Source organism: Mustela nigripes, chromosome 9 (assembly GCF_022355385.1).
Source record: "Mustela nigripes isolate SB6536 chromosome 9, MUSNIG.SB6536, whole genome shotgun sequence".
NCBI classification, from domain to species: domain Eukaryota; kingdom Metazoa; phylum Chordata; class Mammalia; order Carnivora; family Mustelidae; genus Mustela; species Mustela nigripes.
This window is the reverse complement of record NC_081565.1, coordinates 39,749,799-39,764,860: the sequence shown is the minus strand read 5'-3', so window position 1 is coordinate 39,764,860 and position 15,062 is coordinate 39,749,799.

Here is a 15,062-nt window from a genome sequence, read left to right as displayed (position 1 = left end):
ATTGGTGCTGGGAAAATTGGACAGCCACATGCAGAAAAATGAAATTGGACTATTTCCTTACACCATACACAAAAATAGACTCAAAATGGATGAAGGACCTCAATGTGAGAAAGGAATCCATCAAAATCCTTGAGGAGAACACAGGCAGCAACTTCTTCGACCTCAGCCGCAGCAACTTCTTCCTAGGAACATCACCAAAGATAACAGAAGCAAGGGCAAAAATGAACTATTGGGGTTTCATCAAGATCAAAAGCTTTTGCACAGCAAAGGAAACAGGTAACAAAATGAAAAGACAACTGACAGAATGGGAGAAGATATTTGCAAATGAAATATCAGATAAAGGGCTAGTATCCAAAATCTATAAAGAGCTTAGCAAACTCAACACCCAAAGAACAAATAATCCAATCAAGAAATGGGCAGAGCACATGAACAGACATTTCTGCAAAGAAGACATCCAGATGGCCAACAGACACACAAAAAAATGCTCCACATCACTTGGCATCAGGTAAATACAAATCAAGACCACAATGAGATACCACTTCACAACAGTCAGAATGGCTAAAATTAACAAGTCAGGAAATGGCAGATGCTGGCGAGGTTGTGGAGAGAGGGGAACCCTCCTACACTGTTGGTGGGAATGCAAGCTGGTGCAACTACTCTGGAAAACCGTGTGAAGGTTCCTCAAAAAACTGAAAATAGAGCTACCCTATGACCCAGCGATTGCACTACTGGATATATATCCTAAAGATACAAATGCGGTGCTCTGAAGGGTCAGGTGCACCTGAATGTTTATAGCAGCAATGTCCACAATAGCCAAATTATGGAAAGAACCTAGATGTCCATCAACAGATGAATGGATAAAGAAGAAGTGGTATATATACACAATGGAATACTATGCAACCATCAAAAGAAATGAAATGTGCAATGACATGAATGGAACTAGAGGGTATTATGCTTAGTGAAATAAGTCAATTGGAGAAAGACAACTATCATATGAAGAAGTGGAGATGCAATGTGGGGGCTTGGCGGGTAGGTAAAGAAAAAATGAAAGAAGGTGAGATTGGGAGAGAGACAAACCATAAAAGACTCTATCTCAAAAAACAGACTGAGGGTTGCTGCAGGGAGAGGGGACTGGAGAGGGTGGTGGGGATATGGACATTGGGGAGGGTATGTGCTATGATGAGTGCTGTGAAATGTGTAAACCTGGCAATTCACAGACCTGTACCCCTGGGGATAAAAGTACATTATATGTTTATTTAAAAAAATAAATAAATTTAATTAAAAAAATTTTTACCCTAATAAGTCATTATTCCAGGGACATGTTGAATATTTTCTATAGTAATTTTTAATTAATGCTCATTTGTGCAGTAAAATTATTATAATGAATAAGACAAAGCAACAAGCAATGTAAATGAGGTTAATATTTTTAAAAACTTGGAGAAATAAATTACTTTGAATGTTTAAATATGATTTATATTCCTTGGAAATTATGTTTTCTTTATTATTTTTTAAATATTTATTTATTTATTTATTTTAGAGGGAGACAGAGAAAGAGAGAAAGAGAGAGAATGAGCAGGAGGGGCAGAGGGAAAAGGAGAGAGAATCTCAAGAAGACTCTATGCTCAGTGCAGAGCCCATCATAGGTCTCGGTCCCAGGACCCTGAGATCATGACCTGAGAAGAATCAAGAGTTGGATGCCTAACTGACTGTGCCACCCAGGCACCCCTATGTTTTCGTTAGTTTAATGTAAGCTGCTAGTCACAGAATTTCTTTCAACATCTATATCATCTAAAGTGCATGTATGTCTTAATTTTAAAACATTAAGAAATAATAAGTCAAGGAATAAATCAAGAAATAATATTTTAAAAGTTTGTTTTTCTTTGTATTCTATCATAAACTTTAAGTTCTAAGAAAAACACTTTCTTTCTTAAATAAAATATTGTTTCTAGTATAATTGTAATGGCATTCATGAAAAATAATTAACATTTGTTAGTCATCTGCTATGGTCAAGTTATGAATTAGATGTTTCATAAAAGCAATTACTTTTAATCATACCAACAATTTTATTGGGCAGACAATTTATAATCACTAGTATATTACTTGGGAAATTTTGTCTTGTAATGATTAATAGAAGTCCAAGGTTTTGGAGCTGATAAGAAGACCCAGGTCTGTTTGAAAACTACCAATGGTGCTCTTCATCTCTAAGCAATGCTATCTTATAATATAAATTTGCCTATCTGTAGAAATGTAGACATAATAGTGATGCACTGACTAAAAATATAACTAATTAAAAATGTAATCAAAAAAGTCAGTTATAATTTTTACCAAGCAGGCTGGGACTATTGATAAAGTTCGGTAGGAATGGAATTGGTTGCCCAATGGGGGTCATAAGTGTCTATGACCAGTCCATGATCATCACTAGATTTGGGTATTGATCATCTTTGGAACTTCACAGGGCAATATGGAATCAACCTTATTGAGAAACATCATTTCAGATCACTGTGTGGTAGAAAGGAACTGCTGTTACTTACTGAAAACAGCTCTCACACTTATTTTCAAGTCTTTTCTTTTGAAAAGTTATGCTATTTTGGGGGGGGAGTAATATTTTTGGTTTTGGCTCTGAAAAACCTGTCATGTGCTGTACACATTGAATAAGTGGCATATTCTATTCTATTCCCATGTTCAGTTTGTGCGTAGAGAATACATGTGTCATGTGAATGAAATGAACTATATAAATAACTTTGTTCCATATGATATTAAAGTGAACTACAAGGCTGAAGTGAACTTTGGCAAGGTAATCTTTTCAAAAAGGAGTACAGACTATCCTGACTCTATGTTTTATTAGTATTAACACAAGGATTTATGAGGAAGCCAAAAGGGATAAGAAAAATGTAAGCTTTCCTTATTCATTTTGTGGCTAGTATATTTTTTCTTTAGTAAGTTGGGTATGTTCTATATATTGCAGTTTAGAATTATAATGATTTTGATCCAAGTCAAATGAAGCATGATTCTAGAAAATGCCAATCAGTAATAGATAATAATTTTAAAAAAAGCTTACTTTACTTTTTTTGTTGTTGTTGTTAGGTTAAAAATATTTACACTCAAATTCACTCATTCTTTATGGGTTTTTGTAGTCAGCACACACAGACACACACACACACACACACACACACACAGCATGTGCACCATGTATTATTATTTCAAATGAAAAAAGTCTATAATTAGGCCTGGCTCCAACCTGCTTTCCTTTCAATGCACTGATCATCTTTGACTTGAAGCCAACACAGTGCCTTACAAATATTTTGGTCAAAACTTCCAAAATATACATTTAAAAATTTTTAACATTAATATGCAGTATATTAATGTTATATATCAATACTACTTTTCATCTCCCCAGACCAATTTCAATTGAGAGGTTCTGAAATAACCTTAAAATCAGTATTGTATAAGTAATTTTTTATTTTGTTTTACCAACTCCAAGCCTTGATCCTTGTAGTTTTGTTAATTGAACCACCATTCTCCAATTCTCCCAGGCTAAAAATGTGCTATTGTCATTGATTAGTTCATAGCCCTTTCTTCAATTAGCTAACTAGCCAATAGATCTTGCTGACTGAGTCTGACTTCCGCATACCGTTTGGAGTCATCTCTTTCTTTCTATTCCCCTTGCCACAAACAACATTCATGCCACTTTTACCTCTCACTCTGCATAGCTCCTTAAACTCACGTCCTTTGAAGCACACACACACACACACACACACACACACACACACACATGTATCTCTCTATCAAGCTATAAAATAATTAGAATTGAATAATTCCATTAGGGCTTTATGTATGCTATAATATTTGGAAAATTACTTAAACCCTCGAAATTCATTTTTTTTGCTAGTAAATGAAAATAATAATATCTAACCCCCAAAAAAGAAAAAAAATCTAACCCAAGAAGCTAATATGAAAATTAATTTTTTTATAAACTTGTTAGTTTTATGGAAATATGACCATAATTGGAAATATTCTTTCACTGTTTTGTCTTTAGTCTACTCTTTATTCAATCAACCAATTATTTATTTAGTCATTTTATTTATCTCTTCAACAAATAGCCATTTGTTTGAGAGGCATTAAGCGAAGTCCTGGAAGTGCGGATTTGGTTTATGTGAATTTGAAATTACACTGGTAAGTCTCATTCCTCACAACAGATTAAAGGAAGTTCAATTCCAGAGCCCACAGCATATAATTACTTTCTCTCTTTCTGATTTGGTCTTCGGACTTAAGGAGTGCATTTCACACCAGGGTAACAACTGTATGTTAGTTCCATAATGTTTAAAATACCATTACTGAAGTATTCACAGTATTTTTCAGTACATAGGATATATTTAAATCAGAAGAAAAGTTAGGGAAAGACTTTTAACGGAGGCGACACTGGAGCTGATACCTAAGAGAAGCATATAAATTGGTTAAACCAGTAAAGGGTAGGTAAAAGACAGATGAAAGTATAGGTAAGGGTATATACATATAGGGCGTAGCAAGTCCTTAATCACAGAAGAGGCTATAACTATTAAGAGAGACTTGTATTGTCTAGAGATTATTGAAATCTAATTATGAAGATGATATAGACCATTTTAAGTGTGTGCAGGGGACAGAATTATTTCTAATTTGAAATGAATATATGCCATGTATGAATAGTTACCGTAAGCACATTTTTTTTAGAAAGCAGCTTGTCTTCCTTTGTGTTCCTGGGAAACAGTCTCTGAGACAATGATTTGCCTAAAGGATGTTTACTTCGAGCACTCTGGACAACAATATCTATGAGGGAGTGAGTGAGTGGACTAGTTGTTTCATGTGGGCTATCTCTGGGGAGAGGATTTAACTGTGGGTAAGGCTGTGAAAGACAATTCCCCGAGAAGAACTCAGCTGTGTGCCATAAACACATCCTTTCTGATGGTTGGGGGAAGTCTCAGTGCTTAGGTGAGATCTTTGTGGAAAAGTACAGCATTGGGACACCTGGGTGGCTCAGTTGGTTTAAGTCTGCCTTAAACCGCTGTTCCTTTCCTTTCCTTAAGTCTGCCTTCAGCTCAGGTCATGTTCCCGGGGTCCTGGGAACAAGTCCTGCACTAGGCTCCTTGCTCCGCGGGGAGTGTGCTTCTCCCTCTGCCTTCTGCTCCCCCTGCTTGTGTTCTCCTTCTCTCTGTGACAAATAAATAAATCTTTAAAAAAGAGAGAGAAAAATACAGCATCTACAAGATTCTATTGCCCACTTAGGACCCACTTACTGCATATAATACAGCCACCCACCTGGGAACAACTCTTGCAAGATTCTTGTTGCTTTCTTTCTCTGGGTAAACTCAAAAAAGAAAGGGTAGGAGGATAAATCAGGGTCCCTGCCCCTGCCTCTAGTCTTGGTGCCTTCGGGTACCAGTCATCTTCCCACATTATTCTACATCTTCTTCATTAGAAGTTCCTTTCATCCTTAGTATTTATGCTAGATTATAAAAGACCAGATGACTATGCCAGTGGTATGACTCAGACAAAGATCCTCAGAACTGTCATTTTGTCCTTGCAAGATTGTAACTGCTGCGCTTGTCCATCTAATGTCCAAAGAGAATTGGTAAGTAACAGGAGTCACTCCCCATGAATCACCTTGTCACTAAGGATATTATTGAATTACAGCATCCCTGCCCCTGCCTAATGATCAGTCATTGCACTGTTTATTTACCATTTAATGGTAGCCAGGAAATGGTGACTCCTGTGACTGCTTTTCTCTTGCTGCAAGAAAACTAAGATTGCCACAATTAAAATTAAATGTAACCCTTGAGGCCCCCTGATAAAAGTGTTCCTTCTCCAGAACCAAGACCTATAGTTAGTAGTTCCTAGATTTGCATGGGAGATGGCGGGGGCAGAATTCCCAAGCATGAATGGGAATGAGAGTAAGCAAGGTTGCTGCTACTTTCCTTTCTTGGTTCTTGGATCCATGTGTTCTACTCACTGGGACCTAGAAAGAATATAATTTTATTTCTTTAGACTGGAAGATGCCCAATTCTCACGAGGTATAATCTCACAAGCTAACAACTCAGCTGCCCCTTGAAAGGACTTTTCCATCAGGATGTTAGCCTCTGGATGGTATGCTTTAAGCTAGGACCAGTGTATCCTATAGTTATTCAAACATTTTTCATTTACTTTGCTGAATGTTGATCTCTTGATCCAAGGCAATGTTATGTGAAATATGAAGTCAGTGGACCAAGCGCTCTGAAGTCTTCATATACCAGTGCAGTCTGAAGTATGTTTTCCTTATTCGTTATTTATAAGATTGAAATACATCGTGAGCCACATCTAAACAGCCTGACAAAATGGTGGTTCTCCAAATTGCATGTGCAAATCTCATTATTTCATTGAAAATCTATGTTTTTCAACCAAAGGTATTAGGAACATTATTGAATCCTGTTGTGCTGAGTTTACATAATATTAGTGCATTTTAAAAATCTGAAATAACTGAGCAAGAAATTTGTTGGAATTTCTTTGAAAGAGAAGTATCAATGAAGACCACAACCATTACCTAAACTATGAGGACCTGGAGAAAGACAGAATAATGAACTAGAAGAAGAGAAACAGCACTTTCCTTATTGCTCTACTGAATTTGTTAAAATTTCAGAAAATACCATTTACTTACTCTGTAAGATCCTGAAATTGAATTCTTTTCTCAAGAAGCACTCCTGATAATGCTTTCTATTTTCCCAACACATACAAGATATTACATCAGTTTGGTGAAGAACGTGATATTTGAATTGAGTCCTTTGGAATGCACATGAAAAGTAAAGAAAGAGGGAAGTAGGTGACTAAGGAGTTGGAAATAGGTTGGGAAAATATATGAGAACCACTTTTTTAAGCAAGTTCAATGCCAGGCTAAGGAAAATAACTTTTATCTTGTTTCAAAGCAAATGTGTGTAAGGTCTCTAAGCAGTGATCAGAATGCTGTGACAGAGATCTTCATCTGAAAAAAGTATAGGGAGTAGAACCTAGGAAATAGCACCCTTGCATGTATGTGGTGAACTCATTGCTAAGTTACAAAGCTGATTATGACTGGCCTTCTAACCTTTAGAGCCTTATCACATGATGGGGTACCTGGGATTTTTGCATTACACCTCATCCTTTGCATAATAATGCCATGTACTCTGCCCCATATCCCCTTCCACTTTCTGTCTTTGCCACTGTTGCCGCAGTTTCCAGGTACAGCACAGTAGCCTCTCACACGTCATCACAGCTGAACTGTCCTACAGCTTTTCTGATTTAAAAGCTTAGGGACACACAGAACAAGTGCAACCTGAATGTGAGAGGCTGTTATCTCTGCTATAGGCCAACTATAGCCCTTGAACAGAAGAGCTCCTTTTCCATCATGCAAAAAATTCTAAGCTGAATTCAACATTGCTCTTCTCAAGTGTCTGAAAGGATCAGTCCACATTTGCTCACAATGGTGAAGAACTCTAGAGCATTAACTTTCTTTCTTCTAATTCTCTATCCTCAGACCCTCTTCCTGTTTCCTAGGATCACTTCCTGACAAACTAACTGAATACAACTACATATCTAGTCTCCACTCTAGTGGTGGTGGTAGAGGAGGCATCCAGGCTATGATAAGATTTAAGTATGAAACTCATAAATTGTTTGGGATGCATCCTAGACCAATACATGCAATACAAAAGATTACCAAAATAATGTAGGATTAGTCAAGCATCAAATTATATCTAGATGGTATAACTTCTGTATTTATAGTTTAACTGATTACATTATATATGGTGCCAAAACGTTCTCTTCCTCATTAAAGTATCACAACTAAATCTTTAATTACAACAGAAATTTATAGCAATATTCAAAATTCAAAATTAGTGCAATATACAAAATTACTGTTCTTTGGAGAAAGACAATTAAAGCTAGTATTTTAATCCAACAGTAGTATTATTCAACTGTGTCATTAAAAAAAAAAAAAAGGAAAAACACTGACTCTAGGGTCTTGAAAAAAAAGTTTTGAAATCAGGATAGGGGCTATACCTCTAGCAGTCAAAAAGTTGGTTACTGTGGACAAGCCTTAGCAAAGTTCTCATAAACTACAATGGGATACCCAGTATACAACCTATGTCAGCATATCTGGTACGTTTTTATGACTTTTCTATTGCTGTTTCTTAATTTTTCCTTCAGTATATGAGGCATAATGTTAAATATATCCCCAAAATTCAAACAACATAATCTTAAGAGAGAACATTTATGAAAAACCATGAAAATAATTTAGGTAGCTAGATTTAGTGAGAAGTTGAAAATTGCATGGGATTCGGTGAGGATCTTCTCCTCTTACTCTGTAATCACCAGCAATTTACTTAAGGCCAAACCCTGGGGCTTCTGTCTCTGTTACACATGAAAGGCTACTATTATACTTATTTTAAAGTCTAGTGATTTTTAGGTCTGTAGGGTATTAAAATACTAAAGTCCTAAAAAAAATCATCAGCACATTTCCAAAACCACATTGTTACTGCTATTACCATTTTGTGTTTTAGAGTACTTTAAGGCTTATAAAGTATATTTGTGTAAAGTATTTGAACCTCACAATGATTTCAAAATATAAGTAAATACTACTAATTTCATTTATAGGTAAAGCAACTTATGGTTCCAATAGGTTATAAGAAAAACCAGTTTTGAGCCAAGATTTTTAATTTTCTAAGTTTTCATAGATCTACAAAATGGAAGAATGCTTGGAAGAAGGAACGGTTCTCTGTGAGGCAAAATCAATATGCATGAGTTATCATCCAGGCAGCCAATGAACAACTTTGAAAAGGAGTCTTTCATTCACCTCTCCCTCAGTTAGAGATAAAATTGGAAATCACTGTGGATGGCAAGGTTAGACTTTTACCAGTAAACAACTGTCCAGGTCCACAGGGAGACATAGCTCTCACATAATTACAGCTTTCCAAGTCACTAGTAAATGATATCTTCCTAAAACAGACTTTAGAAATGTGAAAGCTTTGCTTGTTTGCCTATTTGAGTCAATGAAACAATTTTTTTAGTAAGGACTTTTCATATACTTGCATCTATGTTTTGTTTTTAATGAAAAAAAAATACACTCTAATTTCTTTTTTAAAATAATATATTGCAATCCTAGAAGATTGTCCTTTGAGGCCGCAAAGAGACGAAAGATACCATGGCCTCAAAATTAGGTTTATTTTGGGGGTGCCTGGGTAGCTCAGTAGGTTTAGCCTCTGCCTTTGGCTCAGGTCATGGTCTCAGGGTCCTGGGATCGAGCCCCGCATTGGGCTCTCTGCTCAGCTCTCTCTCTCCCTGCCTGCCTCTCTGCCTACTTGTGATCTCTCACTCTCTGTCAAATAAATAAATAAAATCATAAAAAAAATGGGTTTATTTTGAATCATTGGCAGCAGGAGAAATGTTCACAAATATATGTAAAGTAGAAGATAGGAGGATCATTACAATGGATTAACTCAATATTCATGTCTGAAATGCCTATTAAGAAACAAACTTCCTTAACAATGCATTGCTTTTAAAAATGTGAACAATGTGGGGCACCTGGGTGGCTCAGTGGGTTAAAGCCTCTGCCTTCGGCTCAGGTCATGATCCCAGGGTCCTGGGATGGAGCCCCGCATTGGGCTCTCTGTTCAGTGGGGAGCCTGCTTCCTCCTCTTTCTCTACTTGTGATCTCTGTCAAATAAATAAAAAAATGTGAACAATGTCTACTCATGTTAATCACATATAAAATTGGCATATGAAGAAGGAAGTAGTATATCCTCCATTGATTTACAGTTAAGATAACATGTCTTTATTTCATCATAGGTAAATGACATTATAGTTTTTTATATTATTCCTAAAAATACGACTCTAAAAGTGACTGTTAGAAAGAGTAGAGAACTTAAATCACATTAGCCATTTTTTAGTCCAGGACCTAATGATTCATACTTACATTAATGGTCAAATTACCTAGGTCTCTTATGTCTTAGACTCCTGTTGTATGGGAATAGATATACTAATGTATTTCACATGCAGAATTACTTATATTGGTATGAGCAAATGATTTTAAAATGTGTTTTCAAAAATGGTTAGCACTGTAAAAATAAGATATCCTTTTCATTTTTAATATGAACAGTCCAAATTGTTTAATGAGGTATGATCCTTTCATCCACAATCCACACATTATACTTTAGAAATATCAGATCTCTTCACTGAAATAAGAAAACCTTTAAGCATTTGGGTATGTCTTCCATCTACAATTAAACCCTTGATCTTCATAAAAAAAAAAAACCCTATTATATTTTTCTTGTCCCTCCCTCAAGATGTGTTATGACTGTTGTCTTTAAATGAAGCCATAATGCAGAATTATTAAATATCAATGCACTTATTTTAATTAATCCTATATCACTTTTTCATTTTTGATTAGTCGGCTATCATGGACTAACAATTATCAAGCCAAAATGAAAGTGCCCCTAATATGACCATAAAATGTACTACATACTTAATTCTACTTGAATGTAATGGGTATTAGGCTCAGAAAAAAATGAATATAAGTGTGAAGATGTGGTTCTGGCGTTACTATAAGACCTTTGAAACCATCTAACTGAGTGAATTTTGAAAAGTCACATCTCTCTGGATCTTTTTTTCCTATGCAATCAAATCTGTACTTTTCTGTCTTGAAAGATATTTTGCTGTCAAGATATTCATGTTCATTTTATTAGCATATTGGATGGATTTTCTAGCCAGATAATAGATTTTGTTTATAAAACTAACTATATCATATGGTTGCTTTATTTTATTTTTTTTTAAAGATTTTATTTATTTAACAGACAGAGATCACAAGTAGGCAGAGAGGCAGGCAGATAGACAGTGAGAGAAGGAAGCAGGCTCCCTGCTGAGCAGAGAGCCCGATGTGGGACTCGATCCCAGGACCCTGAGATCATGACCTGAGCCGAAGGCAGTGGCTTAACCCACTGAGCCACTCAGGCGCCCTTCATATGGTTGCTTTAAATATGAAGATATAAGCTTTAGGAAAAACTTAAGCTAAATGGAAATGTAATGTATTATTGAGAAATATTAGAGGAAGAGAACCCAGAAATGGACTCTCAACTCTATGGCCAACTAATCTTCAACAGAGCATGAAAGAACATCCAGTGGAAAAAAGACAGTCTCTTCATTAAATGGTGTTGGAAAAGTTGGACAGCCACATGCTGAAGAATGAAATTGGACCATACACGGAAATAAATTAAAAATGGATGAAAGACCTCAATGTGAGACAAAAATCCATCAAAGTCCCAAAGGAGAACATAGGCAGGAAACTCTTTAACCTTGACTACAGCAATTTCGTGCTAGACATGTCCCCAGAGGCAAGGAAAATAAAAGCAAAAATGAACTATTGGGATGTCATTGTGATAAAAACTTCTGCACAACAAAGGAAACAATCAACAAGATTAAAAGTAGAGTGATGAGGGTCACCTGGGCAGCTCAATCGGTTTTTTCCAACTCCTAATTTCATCTCAGGTCAAGATCTCAGGGTTGAGAGATGGAGCTCCTCTCCTATCCACCACCCTCAATCCTCACTGGACTTCTCACTTGGTGGGGAGTATGCTTGAGATTCTCTCCCTTTCTCTCTGACCTTGCCCTGGTTCACATATTTTCTCTCTCTCAAATAAATAAATATATATTTTTTTAAAGGTGGTTTGGGGGTGGAGGAGTCAAGATGGCGGAGAAGTAGCAGGCTGAGACTACTTCAGCTAGCCAGAGATCAGCTAGATAGCTTATCTGAAGATTGCAAACACCTGAAAATCCATCGCCAGATCGAAGAGAAGAAGAACAGCAAATCTGGAAACAGAAAAACAACCACTTTCTGAAAGGTTGGACCGGCGGAGAAGTGAATCCAAAGCAACAGGAAGATAGACCCCGGGGGGAGGGGCCAGCTCCCAGCAAGCGGCGGAGCAAGGGAGCACAAAATCAGGACTTTTAAAAGTCTGTTCTGCTGAGGGACATTGCTCCAGAGGCTAAACCGGGGCGAAGCCCACGCAGGGTCAGCGTGGCCTCAGGTCCCGCAAGGTCACAGAAGGATCAGGGGTGTCTGAGTGTCGCAGAGCTTGCGGGTATTGGAACGGGAAAGCCGGCTGCAGAGACAGAGCCGACAGTAAGCTCGCAGCTCGGGGTTACCTTGAACCTGTCGCAGGCTCAGTGAATCGGAGCACGGCTGGAGGTCAGGCAGATGGGAGTAACTAGGCGCTGTTCTCTGAGGGCGCACTGAGGAGTGGGGCCCCGGGCTCTCGGCTCCTCCGGGCCGGAGACCAGGAGGCCGCCATTTGTATTCCCGTCCTCCGGAACTCTACGGAAAGCGCTCAGGGACAAAAGCTCCTGAAAGCAAACCCGAGCGGATTACTCACCCCGGCCCCTGGTAAGGGCGGTGCAATTCCGCCTGGGGCAAAAACACTTGAGAATCACTATAACAGGCCCCCCTCCCCCAGAAGATCAACAAGAAATCCAGCCAAGACCAAGTTCGACCTACCAAGGAGTGCAGTTTCAATACCAAGGAGAGCAGCAGTATTCAAGAGGAGGAGAAAGCAAAGCACGGAACTCATGGCTTATTCCCTGTGATTTTTTTTAGTCTTGCAGTTAATTTAATTTTTTTCTTTTTCATTTTTTGTTTTTTTTCTCCCCTTCTGGTAAATTTTTTTTAACTTTTACCTTTTTCTTTTTTAACGTTTTTTAACTAGTTTATCGAATATATATATTTTTTCTTTTTTATATTTTTCTTATTTGTTTTCTTTTTTTGAAATTCCTTTCTTTTTCTTTTTTTTTTTCTTTCTTCCTTTTTGAACCTCTTTCTATCCCCTTTCTACCCCCTCACGATTTGGGATCTCTTCTAATTTGGTTAAAGCATATTTTCCTGGGGTTGCCACCCTTTTAGTATTTTACTTGCTCCTTCATATACTCTTATCTGGACAAAATGACAAGACGGAAAAATTCAACACAAAAAAAAGAACAAGAGGCAGTACCGAAGGCTAGGGACCTAATCAATACAGACATTGGTAATATGTCAGATCTAGAGTTCAGAATGACAATTCTCAAGGTTCTAGCCGGGCTCGAAAAAGGCATGGAAGATATTAGAGAAACCCTCTCGAGAGATATAAAAGCCCTTTCTGGAGAAATAAAAGAACTAAAATCTAAACAAGTTGAAATCAAAAAAGCTATTAATGAGGTGCAATCAAAAAATGGAGGCTCTCACTGCTAGGATAAATGAGGCAGAAGAAAGAATTAGTGATATAGAAGACCAAATGACAGAGAATAAAGAAGCTGAGCAAAAGAGGGACAAACAGCTACTGGACCACGAGGGGAGAATTTGAGAGATAAGTGACACCATAAGACAAAAGAACATTAGAATAATTGGGATTCCAGAAGAAGAAGAAAGAGAGGGGAGCAGAAGGTATACTGGAGAGAATTATTGGGGAGAATTTCCCCAATATGTCAAAGGAAACGAGCATCAAAATTCAGTAGGTTCAGAGAATGCCCCTCAAAATCAATAAGAATAGGCCCACACCCCGTCACCTAATAGTAAAATTTACAAGTCTCAGTGACAAAGAGAAAATCCTGAAACCAGCCCGGGAAAAGAAGTCTATAGCATACAATGGTAAAAATATTAGATTGGCAGCTGACTTATCCACAGAGACCTGGCAGGCCAGAAAGAGCTGGCATGATATTTTCAGAGCACTAAACGAGAAAAACATGAATACTATATCCAGCTAGGCTATCATTGAAAATAGAAGGAGAGATTAAAAGCTTCCAGGACAAACAAAAACTGAAAGAATTTGCAAACACCAAACCAGCTCTACAGGAAATATTGAAAGGGGTCCTCTAAGCAAAGAGAGAGCCTACAAGTGGTAGATCAAAAAGGAACAGAGACCATATACAGTAACAGTCACCTTACAGGTAATGCAATGGCACTAAATTCATATCTCTCAATAGTTACCCTGAATGTTAATGAGCTAAATGCCCCTGTCAAAAGACACAGGGTATCAGAATGGATTAAAAAACAAAACCCATCTATATGTTGCCTCCAAGAAACTCATTTTAAGCCTGAAGAAACCTCCAGATTTAAAGTGAGGGGGTGGAAAAGAATTTACCATGCTAATGGACATCAGAAGAAAGCAGGAGTGGCAATCCTTATATCAGATCAATTAAATTTTAAGCCAAAGACTATAATAAGAGATGAGGAAGGACACTATATATACTCAAAGGGTCTGTCCAACAAGAAGATTTAACAATTTTAAATATCTATGTCCCCAACGTGGGAGCAGCCAACTATATAAACCAATTAATAACAAAATCAAAGAAACACATCAACAATAATACAATAATAGTAGGGGACTTTAACACTCCCCTCACTGAAATGGACAGATCATCCAAGCAAAAGATCAGCAAGGAAATAAAGGCCTTAAATGACACACTGGACCAGATGGACCTCACAGATATCTTCAGAACATTCCATCCCAAAGCAACAGAATACACATTCTTCTCTAGTGCACATGGAACATTCTCCAGAATAGATCACATCCTCGATCCTAAATCAGGACTCAACTGGTATCAAAAGATTGGTATCATTCCCTGCATATTTTCAGACCACAATGCTCTAAAGCTAGAACTCAACCAGAAAAGGAAGTGTGGAAAGAACCCAAATACATGGAGACTAAACAGCATCCTTCTAAAGAATGAATGGGTCAACCGGGAAATTAAAGAAGAATTGAAAAAAATCATGGAAACAAATGATAATGAAAATACAACGGTTCAAAATCTCTGGGACACAACAAAGGCAGTCCTGAGAGGAAAATATATAGCGGTACAAGCCTTTCTCAGAAACAAGAAAGGTCTCAGGTACACAAACTAACCCTACACCTAAACTAGCTGGAGAAAGAACAAGAAAGAAACCCTAAGCCCAGCAGGAGAAGAGAAATCATAAAGATCAGAGCAGAAATCAATGAAATAGAAACCAAAAAAACAATAGAACAAATCAATGAAACTAGGAGCTGTTTCTTTGAAAGAATTAATAA